Raw genomic sequence first — 12,389 nt, forward strand, 5'->3', positions numbered from 1 at the left:
TAGTATGCTGGAGGCCGTGCGCAGCGCTGACCGTAGGGGTGGGCTGTGATGCGGTAGGCACGTGGCCGGGTAAACCGGGCGCCCGTTTGGTGTCACGGAACCCTGTTCACATCGTTTGGGGCTGTGAGCGAAACTCCGGCCGGATCTCCTCATGGATGGAACCCGAATAGGCGATAAACCTGGACTAGAGACTTGAGTGTTTAGGTAGGCCGTGGCCGACACCCACGTTGGGCTTCCGCTTGAAGGTTGCCGAGTACATGTCGTGTAAACGGCGGTAAGTGGTGAGAGCGTGTGTGAAGAAGTACACCCCTGCAGGGTTAACATCATCTATTCGAATAGCCGTGTCCGCGGTAAAGGACTTCTGGGTTGCTTATATCAGTTCATAGACAAGTGAAAGTGGATACCCTAAAATACGCAAGATAAGCGTGAGTGCTATGGATGGCGTTCTCGTAGGGAGACGGGAGCGGATCCATAGTGGTGTATTGATATGGTGAATATGTGGACTCGTGTGCGCCACCTCAAAAGAGTTACTTGCAGTCGTAGTTTAGGATAGCCACCGAGTCAAAGCTGGCTTGCTGCAGTTAAACCCCACCATCCCCTTTGTTGATAATGATGCATATGTAGTTAGTTCTGATGTAGGTCTTGCTGGGTACATTTGTACTCACGTTTGCCTATTTTATGTTTTTGCAGAGAGACTTCAGTCTCACTAGTAGTTCCGCGTGGACTTCGACGTTTAGCTTGTTACCTCAGCTACGATCTTGTGCCCTCGGCAGGATCTGGTAGATAGTCAGGCTTCTCAGCCTTTTTCATTTATAGATGTCTGTACTCAGACATGATAGCTTCCGCTTGTGCTTTGATTTGTATGCTCTGATGTTGGGTCATGAGACCCATGTTTGTAATATCTCGCTCCTCGGAGCCTATTGAATAAATACTTGAGTCGTAGAGTCATGTTGTGATGCCATGTTGTATTTGCACATATCGAGCATATTGTGTGTATGTTATTGAAATGCTTGGTATGTGTGGGATCTGACCATCTAGTTGTTTATCTTAGTAGCCTCTCTTACCGGGAAATGTCTCCTAGTGTTTCCACTGAGCCATGGTAGCTTGCTACTGCTCCGGAACACTTAGGCTGGCCGGCATGTGTCCTTCTTCGTTCCTGTGTCTGTCCCTTCGGGGAAATGTCACGCGATGAATACCGGAGTCCTGTTAGCCCGCTACAGCCCGGTTCACCGGAGTCCTGCTAGCCCAGTGCTACAGCCTGGATTCACTCGCTGATGACCGACACGTTCGATGCTGGGTCATGGATGCCTGTCCCTGTAAGTCTGTGCCACTTTGGGTTTACGACTAGCCATGTCAGCCCGGGCTCCTTATCATATGGATGCTAGCGACACTGTCATATACGTGTGCCAAAAGGCGCAAACGGTCCCGGGCAAAGGTAAGGCGACACCCGTGGGAATACCGTGCGTGAGGCCGCAAAGTGATATGAGGTGTTACATGCTAGATCGATGTGGCATTGAGTCGGGGTCCTGACAGCGTTGGTATCAGAGCTTGACTGCCTGTAGGATTACCAAGCCAAACTGGTCGAAGTTGAGTCTAGAAATTCTTTAGTTATATAAGGGAATTGATTGTGGGATGGAACGTAAGGCTCTTTTTACTCCTTATACCTTATGCCTTCTGATCTGAGTCATCTTATCTTTCCTGCGGGGATTAAGAACTAGGCTATCTTTTCTTTCTATCAGGATCACGTGTTACTAATACGTAGACTTATAGATTGTTGGATTTAAGTCTCAGTTTGTGTTTCTTACTGATATTGTGCTTCTGAGTGGTTATGCCACCATTTTTGTGAATGTCTCAAATCTTTTCTGAGCATTTACAGCCGTCATGCTGTCCGAGTCATTCCAGGTTTCTAAATAGTCTGATGCATTTGCAAAATCCTTTCCCTCTGGTTTCGATGTTCCTTTATGCCAGCTCAATCACACTAATTGTTGAGTTGAGGTATTCTATTGCCTTGACATTATGTTGGAGTTACTATTATGACCCTAGGTGTCTCAGGGGATCATCTAGTAGTCTAGCCATGATTTATGTTCCAGTGTGATGACTCTGGCCGTCATTATCGAAAGCATCCCGTGATGCCATTTAGTAGTAGGTATTCTATCCCTGGGTTTTGAACCCGAGATTCACCCTACTTGCTTCATGTTGATAGTTTTGCTCGTTCCTTTAGGTTATTAGTAACCTTTGCATTAGTCCTCGATGTTCGTGGTATTCCTTTCTTCCAAATACTATGAACCGCTTATGGCAGATGTTCCTCGCTGATCGAAAGATCACAATCAGAGTGCTCTCGATGGGTTCTCGATTCTACATTGTGACTCTGCCAGTTCTACCTTTCTGCATGGGTTATCCGGAAGAAATATGTGGAATTCGTTCGACATGCTAAACCATGCATCCACAACTCAGAAAATCGTATGTTCCTTTGAGTTGTCCCTCTTTAGTTGTCTTCTGACCCTCGTCTATCAATTGATAGTCAAGAGTATGCGTGCATTCGTTCGTCGATGCCTATTACCCTTGTGGTCCGCCAGGCCATTCTATTTCAGAATGAATAGGAGAAACAAACTCCAGTACCTCATCCATATTTAGGATTGGGTCAAAGTAGTTGTGTTCCGCAGATCAAGTTACAATCCAGCTTCTGGTCTGCTCTACCCTGAAGTATTACCTTCTTTATGACAGGAATTTCATGAGAATTGCACCACCTTTTGTGAATTCTTGACATAGTGATACTTCTCGCCATCCTTTTTCATTCCTCGGTTCCGTGTTGTTGCAGCCGGAGTGCCGACAAGTGAATCATGATGTGTGAACTCAATACTCCTAGCAACCCCATTGCTTGGTAGTTAATGGACAATAATCTTATTCTTAGTATGTTGGTTATTGAATCACCATTCTAAGATTGATCGTGCTACCTAGTCCTTATTTCCTGGTGCACTCTTTGATTGATGAGTTAGGATTTTGTCAAGTCCTCGCTCATTTGATCATATCATCTTGCCCTGAAAAGCAAGATTGTTCTCGAGCTTAGTAACATATCGGTGGTTCGTGATTTCCGAAGATCTTCTCGGAAGTATTACCAGGTTGTCACCTGACCGCTATGTTGAGCTCGTGATCAAGTTGGTTTCTTGTGAACCACCTTCTCTCCAAGAATCGGTGTTAGATATCCCTGAGCTAGTTGGTTAAGCTAAACGACAACTTGGAGGGTTGGAAGATAAAAGCTTGCCTGACTTAGTTCGTTCCAAAGGGATATTCTTGTGTAGTGTGTGTTGAAGAAAGATGATATCTTCATCGATTGGTCCCTGTGATCAGTTGCTGGACCTATCGTCTTATCAATCCTTTGATTTGAGTGTGGGCTATCGTCAAATCAAGTCAGAACCAACGATGCTCGTAATGTTGTCTTCCTCGTGGTTGATCCCTCGAGCATACACCATTATATCTTTTGGGTCTGACCAATGCTATCACCGTGTTCACACGATGGTGGAAGTCCAGTGATATGGAAATTCCGATGAGTTGTTGTTGAGTCCATTGACAACATCCTTATCTCCTCCATGATGTTGTTGAACATTAAGTTAGTGTTGGAAACTTTTGAAAGCATTTTCTTCATGCTAGCTCATGAAGTACTTGTTTGATGAAAGGAGTGACTTCCTTTGATTCACGTGCATTTTGATGTAAGCTGCCGTCGTGAATTCGAGAAAGTTTGTTTTTGCTCCTTTGGAATCATCCCAAGTCGGTCATGCACGTGCGAAGAATTCTATGGTCTGTTAGACTGATCATCTTCATTCCATATGTATATCCTAGCACACCAAGCCACTGACTGATTTGTTCAAGGAGAAGGAGTATCTTCATAAGAGCTAATCCGGACTTATGAAAGAACTTCGATATCCTCGCTGATGGTTCCCAACCAGAACTCGGTAGTGTTTTATTGTAAGACTACCATGTGATCATGTTTGTCTGAGGCAGCGTGTTCACACATGTGTAGCAGAACCAGCTCATGTTTTGGAGCTTGCTATCGTAGTTCATTTCCCAAGAATCTCGCAACGTCATCTCGTCGATTTGTGTTGCAAACTTTCATTTTCTTCCTAGACTCGATGAGTCTGGAATATCCTGACACCAACCAGATCTGAATCTCAGGCAGATATGATGGTTGGAACATTTCCCAAGAACTATAATATTGGTCCCTCGATAACCGGTAAAGTGGATGTCGTGGCCAACACACCCAGCCGGAAGACCTATCATTGTAGTATCTTGTTTGAGGAAGTTGGCCACCTCCCCATAAGGATTTCGTAGGATTTACCTCCGTAACTGTTCCTTATGGATTCTATTGCTCCCGAAGTCCGACCTTTACTTGATGTTCTAGTTATCAAACCATATCTATGAATGGGTTACACTAGCACGTCAAGGAGAACATTAGAAGCGGAGTGCTAAATGTCTCTCGGTCGATCATCCAGATTTTATTTCCTTGGCCTCGCTAGGATGAAATCTGAGTAGTGTTATCTTCCTATGCATCTGCCTCGTCCATCACTGTTCATCATGGTAGTATGTTGTGTTGCCAGGATCCTTGACACGGATGTTGGTAAAACCTTGATGAATATGGAAATGCTCAAGTTCTTGAGAGCACGCACAAGCGCTACGTGTTATCATCGGCACTAACTGGGATTGCTCTCAGTTTCCTCGGCAATGCTATGACCTTTCAAACAGTGAATTCACTCTCTATTGTTGGGTTCTTCCCCAGTTACCAGAATCATTCCCAGCATTTGCATTTTGTTCCCAGCTTGCACCGCCAATGTGCCATTCTACCATGGGTCTCTTCCATTTCCGGTGATAAGCAAATTCATCCATTACGTTGTCTTCAACAAGGTAATCCACATCATCCAAGTCCGAGTATGCCATTCTACCGACCCCCTCCAAACGATCGCTCGAGAATTGCCTTAGGCTGGTTTAAAGAGTTTCAATGATCTCTGAATCAAAGGTAATTCTTTTTGCCACTTAAGGGAATATCTCTACGAGTCACCTTCCCTAAGGTGTATCGTTATGGTATCATGGCAACTCAACTCCTCGCTACGTTGACAATCGTTTACCACCTTCTTAAGCGTGAAATTGTTGTCTACCTAGTGAACCTTCGTCATCTGCCTCACTCCATTCTTATGGATGTGTGCTTCGTCCCTCAGCTCGAGAGATGTTGCTATGTCCCATTCCGTGAGTTAATCCTGAGTTGTCCGGTCTTCTCGAAGACCGATTGTTCTAGAGTTTTCCTTTCCTCTTGTTGTCATGTTGGTTGGAGTTCTCAAAGCAAGACGTCGAGACAAAGATGAGGATCAAATCAACATCCTTGAGAAAAACAGTTGGATTGTGAAGATCGTGTTAGTTTTGTGTCCCCTCTGTCTTCTTACCTCACGTCTTGAATCTCGGGACGAGATTTTTGTTTAGTGGGGGTGAGTTGTCACAGCCCTAGACTATTGTTTGTAAATAGTTGCATCTTCATCCAGGCATCATATTTAAATTTCTGAAACATGAGTTGAGGATTGTTGAAGCCTCAAAACTTCAATTAAAAGCAGGGCAAAAGAACCCTGGAAATTGCATTCAGTGTTTCCAAAATGGCCTTAAATAATGTTGGTTATATTTGGCAAAGGTTTTTGCACCAAACCAAAATATTGAACATTTTTTAAGGAGTTATTTTGGGGACTTTGAATTTAAAGCAATAGCTATTTGAATTTGAATTATATTCATATAACTAGAATATAATTTCAAATACCCCTGAAATATTTTATGAGCTTTTGGAAAAGTCCATCTAGCAACATAAAAATATTCAGAGAAGCTTTTGGCAATGTTTGAATTATTTAAATTCAAAACAGTGGCAAAAGATTAAATAAAAATAAAACAGAACAGAAATATAAAACAGAGCATCTTACCTGGCGCTTACCTGGTGGCCCAACAGGACCGGCCCAGCTAGGCCCAGCCCACCTCCTCCTCACTCCTACTGTCTTCAACCTCCTGCCAGTGGGCAGGAGGGCGTGTGCCCACGGCGCGCCAGCACGCGCACGGCCACCGACGGCCACCTCCTGCTTGCCGCTTCGCCCTGGACTTTCCTGGCATCGCCACGCACCCCCCCCCCCCGGCCCCTCTCGCTCTCCCTCGCCCTCATCCTCTCCCCTGGACCCCTCTCTCTCGCCACCGAACACGCCCATCGCCGCCGTTCGCCGTTGCCGCGACCACCGCCACCCCCTCTCCTCTCCGACGCGCTCCCGAGCTCCGCTGTTCCGCCCTCGTCCTCCTCGTCGTCTCACGCGACCAGAAGGGCCCCGAGCAGCCGCCATCATCATCGTCTTCAAGCTTCGGCCCCGGCGCCCTTCTCCGTCGATTCGGCCACTCCGGCGCGCCCCCGAGCCCACTAACCATCCCTGCAGCTCCGCGGTGAGCCACTCTCCATTTCCCCCCTGGAGTCCCCGTCGTTCCCCTCCCCTAGCTAGCTCCCCCACCTCCGCCGAGGCTCGCCGCCGCCATGGTCAACGAGCTCCGCGCTCGTGAGCTCGGCCGCTCGCCCGAGCATCACCAGCGTGCTCACCGCGCTCCTGCGAACCCGAAACACCCACGGGTGCTCCCTGCCATGTTCTATAGCGCCATCTCCGCTGTTGCCCGAGCTCTGGCCGCCGCCGCGAGCTCGACTCCGGCGAGTAGAGCGCACCCCGTCCGCTCCTTCCTGCTCCGTTGGATGCGGAAGAGCACGGGCTACCTCCTGGTGGCCTTCGCACGTCCATCCATTGCCTGAAGCTCAACTCCGGCGAGCCTCCGCCTTTGGTTTGGTTGTCGCCAGCCGAACTCCGGCGAAGTCGACGTGGCACTATCATTAGTCGCTAATGACTCCGCTAACTAGCCCTCTCTCTCACTAGCATACGGCCCCCACTGCCTAATTAACTTAGTTTAGCTCCTGTTTAGTTTTAACTAACCCCGATGGGCCCACGCGTCAGTGTTGACTACGCTGACGTGGCCGTTGACTTGGTCCCACCTGTCAGTGAGCTAAGCAGCCCTGTGACACTGACGTGTGGCCCCCACACGTCAGGTTTGACCCGGACCAGCCCCTGTTGACCTGCTGATGTCAGCATGACGTGGTGCTGACGCCATAACTCATTTTCTGAATTTATTTTAATTCAGGAAATTTCAGAAAATATCCAAAACTTCAATAATTCATAGAAATTCAACCGTAACTCCAAATTAAATAATTTATATATGAAAAATTATCAGAAAAATTCAAGGAATCCATCTGTACCATTTTCATGCATGTTAGAACAACTTATAGCTGCTGTTTAGCACAAATCAATTAAATGGCATTTGAATAATCACATATGGAGTTTAAATTTGAATCTTGTATTCAAACCAACTTCATTTAATCTGTTGCTAGTTGCATTAGCTCAAAACACATTCATTTTGCCATGTCATGATCATGCATCATATCGTGCATTGCATTGATTGTGTTTCCTTCTATGTTGCCGGTATTTGTCCCCTCTCGATAGACGTGATACCGATGATGTGATCGTTGACACTGATGAAGACTCGATGCAATCTTCAGAAGTGCCAGGCAAGCAAAACCCCCTTGTTCATTCCGATACAATCCCACTCTCTCGCTCCTGCTCTCTTTTACTGCATTAGGACAACAACGATTCATCTGTTACTTGCTGCGGTAGCTGAACCCCTTTATCCTTTGCATGACCTGTCATTGCCACAGTAAATAGATGAAACCCACTAGCATGAGTAGGAGTTGTTTGAGCCCTGTTGTGCCTACTCATTCATGCTTGTTTGTCATGCCTGCTACTGCTTAGAGTTGAGTCAGGACTGATTCATCGGGGATGAATCAGAGGTGTGTGAACATGTCCTACTGTGTGTGAGCTAAGTGTGTGAACACGATTTGGTAAAGGTAGCGGTGAGAGGCCATGTAGGAGTACATGGTGGGTTGTCTCATTGCAGCCGTCCTCAGGAACTGAGTTCTGTGTTTGTGATCCATGATTCAGCTACTACCACGCATTGGGCCCGAAACCAATGGACCCTCTCGGCTTCTTGATCACCCTTGTCCTCTGTCCAGGAGTTGCAAGTAGTTTCTGGTGTTTGTAGTATGCTGGAGGCCGTGCGCAGCGCTGACCGTAGGGGTGGGCTGTGATGCGGTAGGCACGTGGCCGGGTAAACCGGGCGCCCGTTTGGTGTCACGGAACCCTGTTCACATCGTTTGGGGCTGTGAGCGAAACTCCGGCCGGATCTCCTCATGGATGGAACCCGAATAGGCGATAAACCTGGACTAGAGACTTGAGTGTTTAGGCAGGCCGTGGCCGACACCCACGTTGGGCTTCCGCTTGAAGGTTGCCGAGTACATGTCGTGTAAACGGCGGTAAGTGGTGAGAGCGTGTGTGAAGAAGTACACCCCTGCAGGGTTAATATGATCTATTCGAATAGCCGTGTCCGCGGAAAAGGACTTCTAGGTTGCTTATATCAGTTCATAGACAAGTGGAAGTGGATACCCTAAAATACGCAAGATAAGCGTGAGTGCTATGGATGGCGTTCTCGTAGGGAGACGGGAGCGGTTCCATAGTGGTGTATTGATATGGTGAATATGTGGACTCGTGTGCGCCACCTCAAAAGAGTTACTTGCAGTCGTAGTTTAGGATAGCCACCGAGTCAAAGCTGGCTTGCTGCAGTTAAACCCCACCATCCCCCTTGTTGAAAATGATGCATACGTAGTTAGTTCTGATGTAAGTCTTGCTGGGTACATTTGTACTCACGTTTGCCTATTTTATGTTTTTGCAGAGAGACTTCAGTCTCACTAGTAGTTCCACGTGGACTTCGACGTTTAGCTTGATACCTCAGCTACGATCTTGTGCCCTCGGCAGGATCTGGTAGATAGTCAGGCTTCTCAGCCTTTTTCATTTATAGATGTCTGTACTCAGACATGATAGCTTCCGCTTGTGCTTTGATTTGTATGCTCTGATTGTTGGGTCATGAGACCCCTGTTTGTAATATCTCGCTCCTCGGAGCCTAATGAATAAATACTTGAGTCGTAGAGTCATGTTGTGATGCCATGTTGTATTTGCACATATCGAGCATATTGTGTGTATGTTATTGAAATGCTTGATATGTGTGGGATCTGGCTATCTAGTTGTTTATCCTTAGTAGCCTCTCTTACCGGGAAATGTCTCCTAGTGTTTCCACTGAGCCATGGTAGCTTGCTACTGCTCCGGAACACTTAGGCTGGCCGGCATGTGTCCTTCTTTGTTCCTGTGTCTGTCCCTTCGGGGAAATGTCACGCGATGAATACCGGAGTCCTGTTAGCCCGCTACAGCCCGGTTCACCGGAGTCCTGCTAGCCCAGTGCTACAGCCTGGATTCACTCGCTGATGACCGACACGTTCGATGCTGGGTCATGGATGCCTGTCCCTGTAAGTCTGTGTCACTTTGGGTTTACGACTAGCCATGTCAGCCCGGGCTCCTTATCATATGGATGCTAGCGACACTGTCATATACGTGTGCCAAAAGGCGCAAACGGTCCCGGGCAAAGGTAAGGCGACACCCGTGGGAATACCGTGCGTGAGGCCGCAAAGTGATATGAGGTGTTACCGGCTAGATCAATGTGACATCGAGTCGGGGTCCTGACACGAACGCCTTCATATTTTGTATTGTGTGCTGGAACTTTTCAATAAGGCTTGCATTGATGCTTTTATCTAAAAGCAAGTTATATTCAGTGGATTATTTGCAAAACTTAATAAGAGATAAGGGGTGGTGGTGATAGAAAAAGTGAAGTATTACAATTTCTTTCAATTCTAATTGATAATTAATTTCTACTTGAGCAAGTTTAAATGTGGAGCTCGCAGATAAGTTCTAATTCATCCATCATCTATCTAAATCTTGTTAGTTAGTTATACTCTTATTCCTGGTGAGAAATTTGTATTCATATTTATCCATATTTATTGGATTGAGTTCCATTGGTAGGTGACTTGCATATCCTGAAAGCTTTATCCACCTTTTGCAAGGCCATTTCTCTTGGATATGTTCATAATTTTCAAATTACTTTTGTTGTAATTTGAATTAATTGATTTCTCTAATATGTACATGGTTTAGTTGGTACTTTGATGGGATGTTACATATTTTCTATGTATGGATTGTACTTTCATGTTGCGATTCACCCCAACGATCATCGATTTTGAGCCCCATTTACTTGGAACAGATGGAATTCTTCTTAATTTTCCTTTAGCAATTTTATTCCAGTAGCAATTTGGACTACACAAAAGTTACCTATTAGTCTGAACTTGCTACAGGATTAGAAATTTATAATACACTGGATGCAGCTGCCTTTTCCTTTTAAAGTTGTGGGACATCGAAATTAAGCATGTGTTATGTAATACTCCCGCCGTTCCCAAATACAAGTCTTTTTAGAGATTTTAACATGAACTAGATACGGAGATGTATATAGACATATTTTAGAGTGTAGATTCACTCATTTTGCTCCGTATGTAGGCCCTACTGAAATCTCTAAAAAAACTTATATTTAGGAATAGAGGGAGCAGTACTTTGCACCTATTCAAGTGTTGCACGGTTACTCAACAATACACATAGCTCCTTTTTGTTATGATGGTTACTACTAATTATGTTTTTTGGTACAAGATTCTTTCATAAGTCAAAAAACTAACATTTTATGTCATTGAAATGTAATAGCATCACTACTTTTGTGTTTGACTAGGTTATGGTGATTCTCAGCCACATTAACAACTGGTGGCCCACAAATATTTAACTACCAATGTTGTATTTATGGAAGATCTATAATGAGATGGTATTTGTGTGCCTGTCAGGCGAGGTATCCCCCTTTTCTTTGATGGCTACCTATTTTCCTAGGTTTTAGTACCTCAGTATAAGGCTAACAATAATGACTTCACATTTTGTAACATGCGAAGGGAAACATTGGCACTTGATCTTTTATCCTATATATGAAATGTTCTAGCTCAGCATCAATAGATTGACTTGAGACTTCTATGCATTTTAGGTTGGCACTAGTAAGGCTCCATACCATTTTTCATCTTGATATATCACATGACTTGGGAGTTTTAACTTGAGATACATTGCATTATGTCATCTTTCTCAAGGGTTGTATGAGACACGGATTCACACCACTCAGTTACTCAATGGATGTTTAGTACAATTCAACCTACGTGTTGTAAGTACTATGCAAGTACTATTCTCCTATGTCCAAAGTCTACATGTTAGTATTTTCTTCAATCTACATTTAGGAATTACTCAAGATTTCTAATTACGTTCTTGCTCTAGGCAGATGATCAAGCTATGATGACAGTTCTTTTTACCCAGGGGGTGTTTTTATAGCAAAGAAGTGCAGTTCATGTATTTGTTGTTAAGCTATATTCTACATTGATACTCTTATCTTGTTTTGCTCTCTATGCTACGAGACATAAAAATGGAAAAAGTGATTGAATTATGAATTTGATATTGTGAAGCTTCTCCAAGATATGGCATCCTATGAATGTCTTTTCTTTCAACCGTGCACTACATGAGTTTGCTTTGCGGTAAGGAGGTCACGACGAGCCCAAGGTGACCAAACCAATATATTCTCCACTATTTTTTAGTGGGGCATATTCCCCAGCTATGAGCTCAAAATATGGCTTCATGGTCTCGAAGGATTATAACCATGGGCATTGGAATTTGAACAAGACACCTTCGATGGTGAGAGGAAGAGATGGCTCACATGCACTATCGATGAGTGGGTTGAAGGTGTTGCGTCACATGACACATAGTACGAGCTAGATGCAGTTCCCCCCTTCCATTATGCTTGTTTTTTTACTAGAGTCGCATTATTACTTGGCTCACATGGAATTTATTTATCATGTAAAATGTACAATCAAATTATGGATTTAATGCTCACTTGATTTTCAACACTTATTATTTAGATTAGGTTTGCAGTAGTTTGTTTTCATGATCAGAGGTGGACTTCCTTTAGAGGACGTGGGGAGTGGGATAGGTAGCGTGTGAAGGTCCAATGATAGTACATGGTGGGTTTGCACCAACCATGTGTTATAGGTGAATTTGTTATTTGATCAAGTCTCTTTGTATTAGTTTGAAATGTTATCTTTGTTGGGGTCGAAAAATAAGGTGACACAAATATTGTAGTGCATGCATCTTTCATCATTTGTAAATAAGAAATATGATCAAAATATTTTTTTGAATTGATAAATATTATATAATTTGTAAAAGTACAAGATCGAGAGTGAAGGTGAAGTGGAAGGAGGGGCAGTGAGAAGATTAGATAATGAATGTGGATGGTCAAGAAGAAATAATGATTGTCGATGAGGAAGAAATTGGAGAGAG

The sequence above is a fragment of the Triticum aestivum genome, chromosome 3A, assembly GCF_018294505.1.
Source record: "Triticum aestivum cultivar Chinese Spring chromosome 3A, IWGSC CS RefSeq v2.1, whole genome shotgun sequence".
In the NCBI taxonomy this organism is placed as follows: domain Eukaryota; kingdom Viridiplantae; phylum Streptophyta; class Magnoliopsida; order Poales; family Poaceae; genus Triticum; species Triticum aestivum.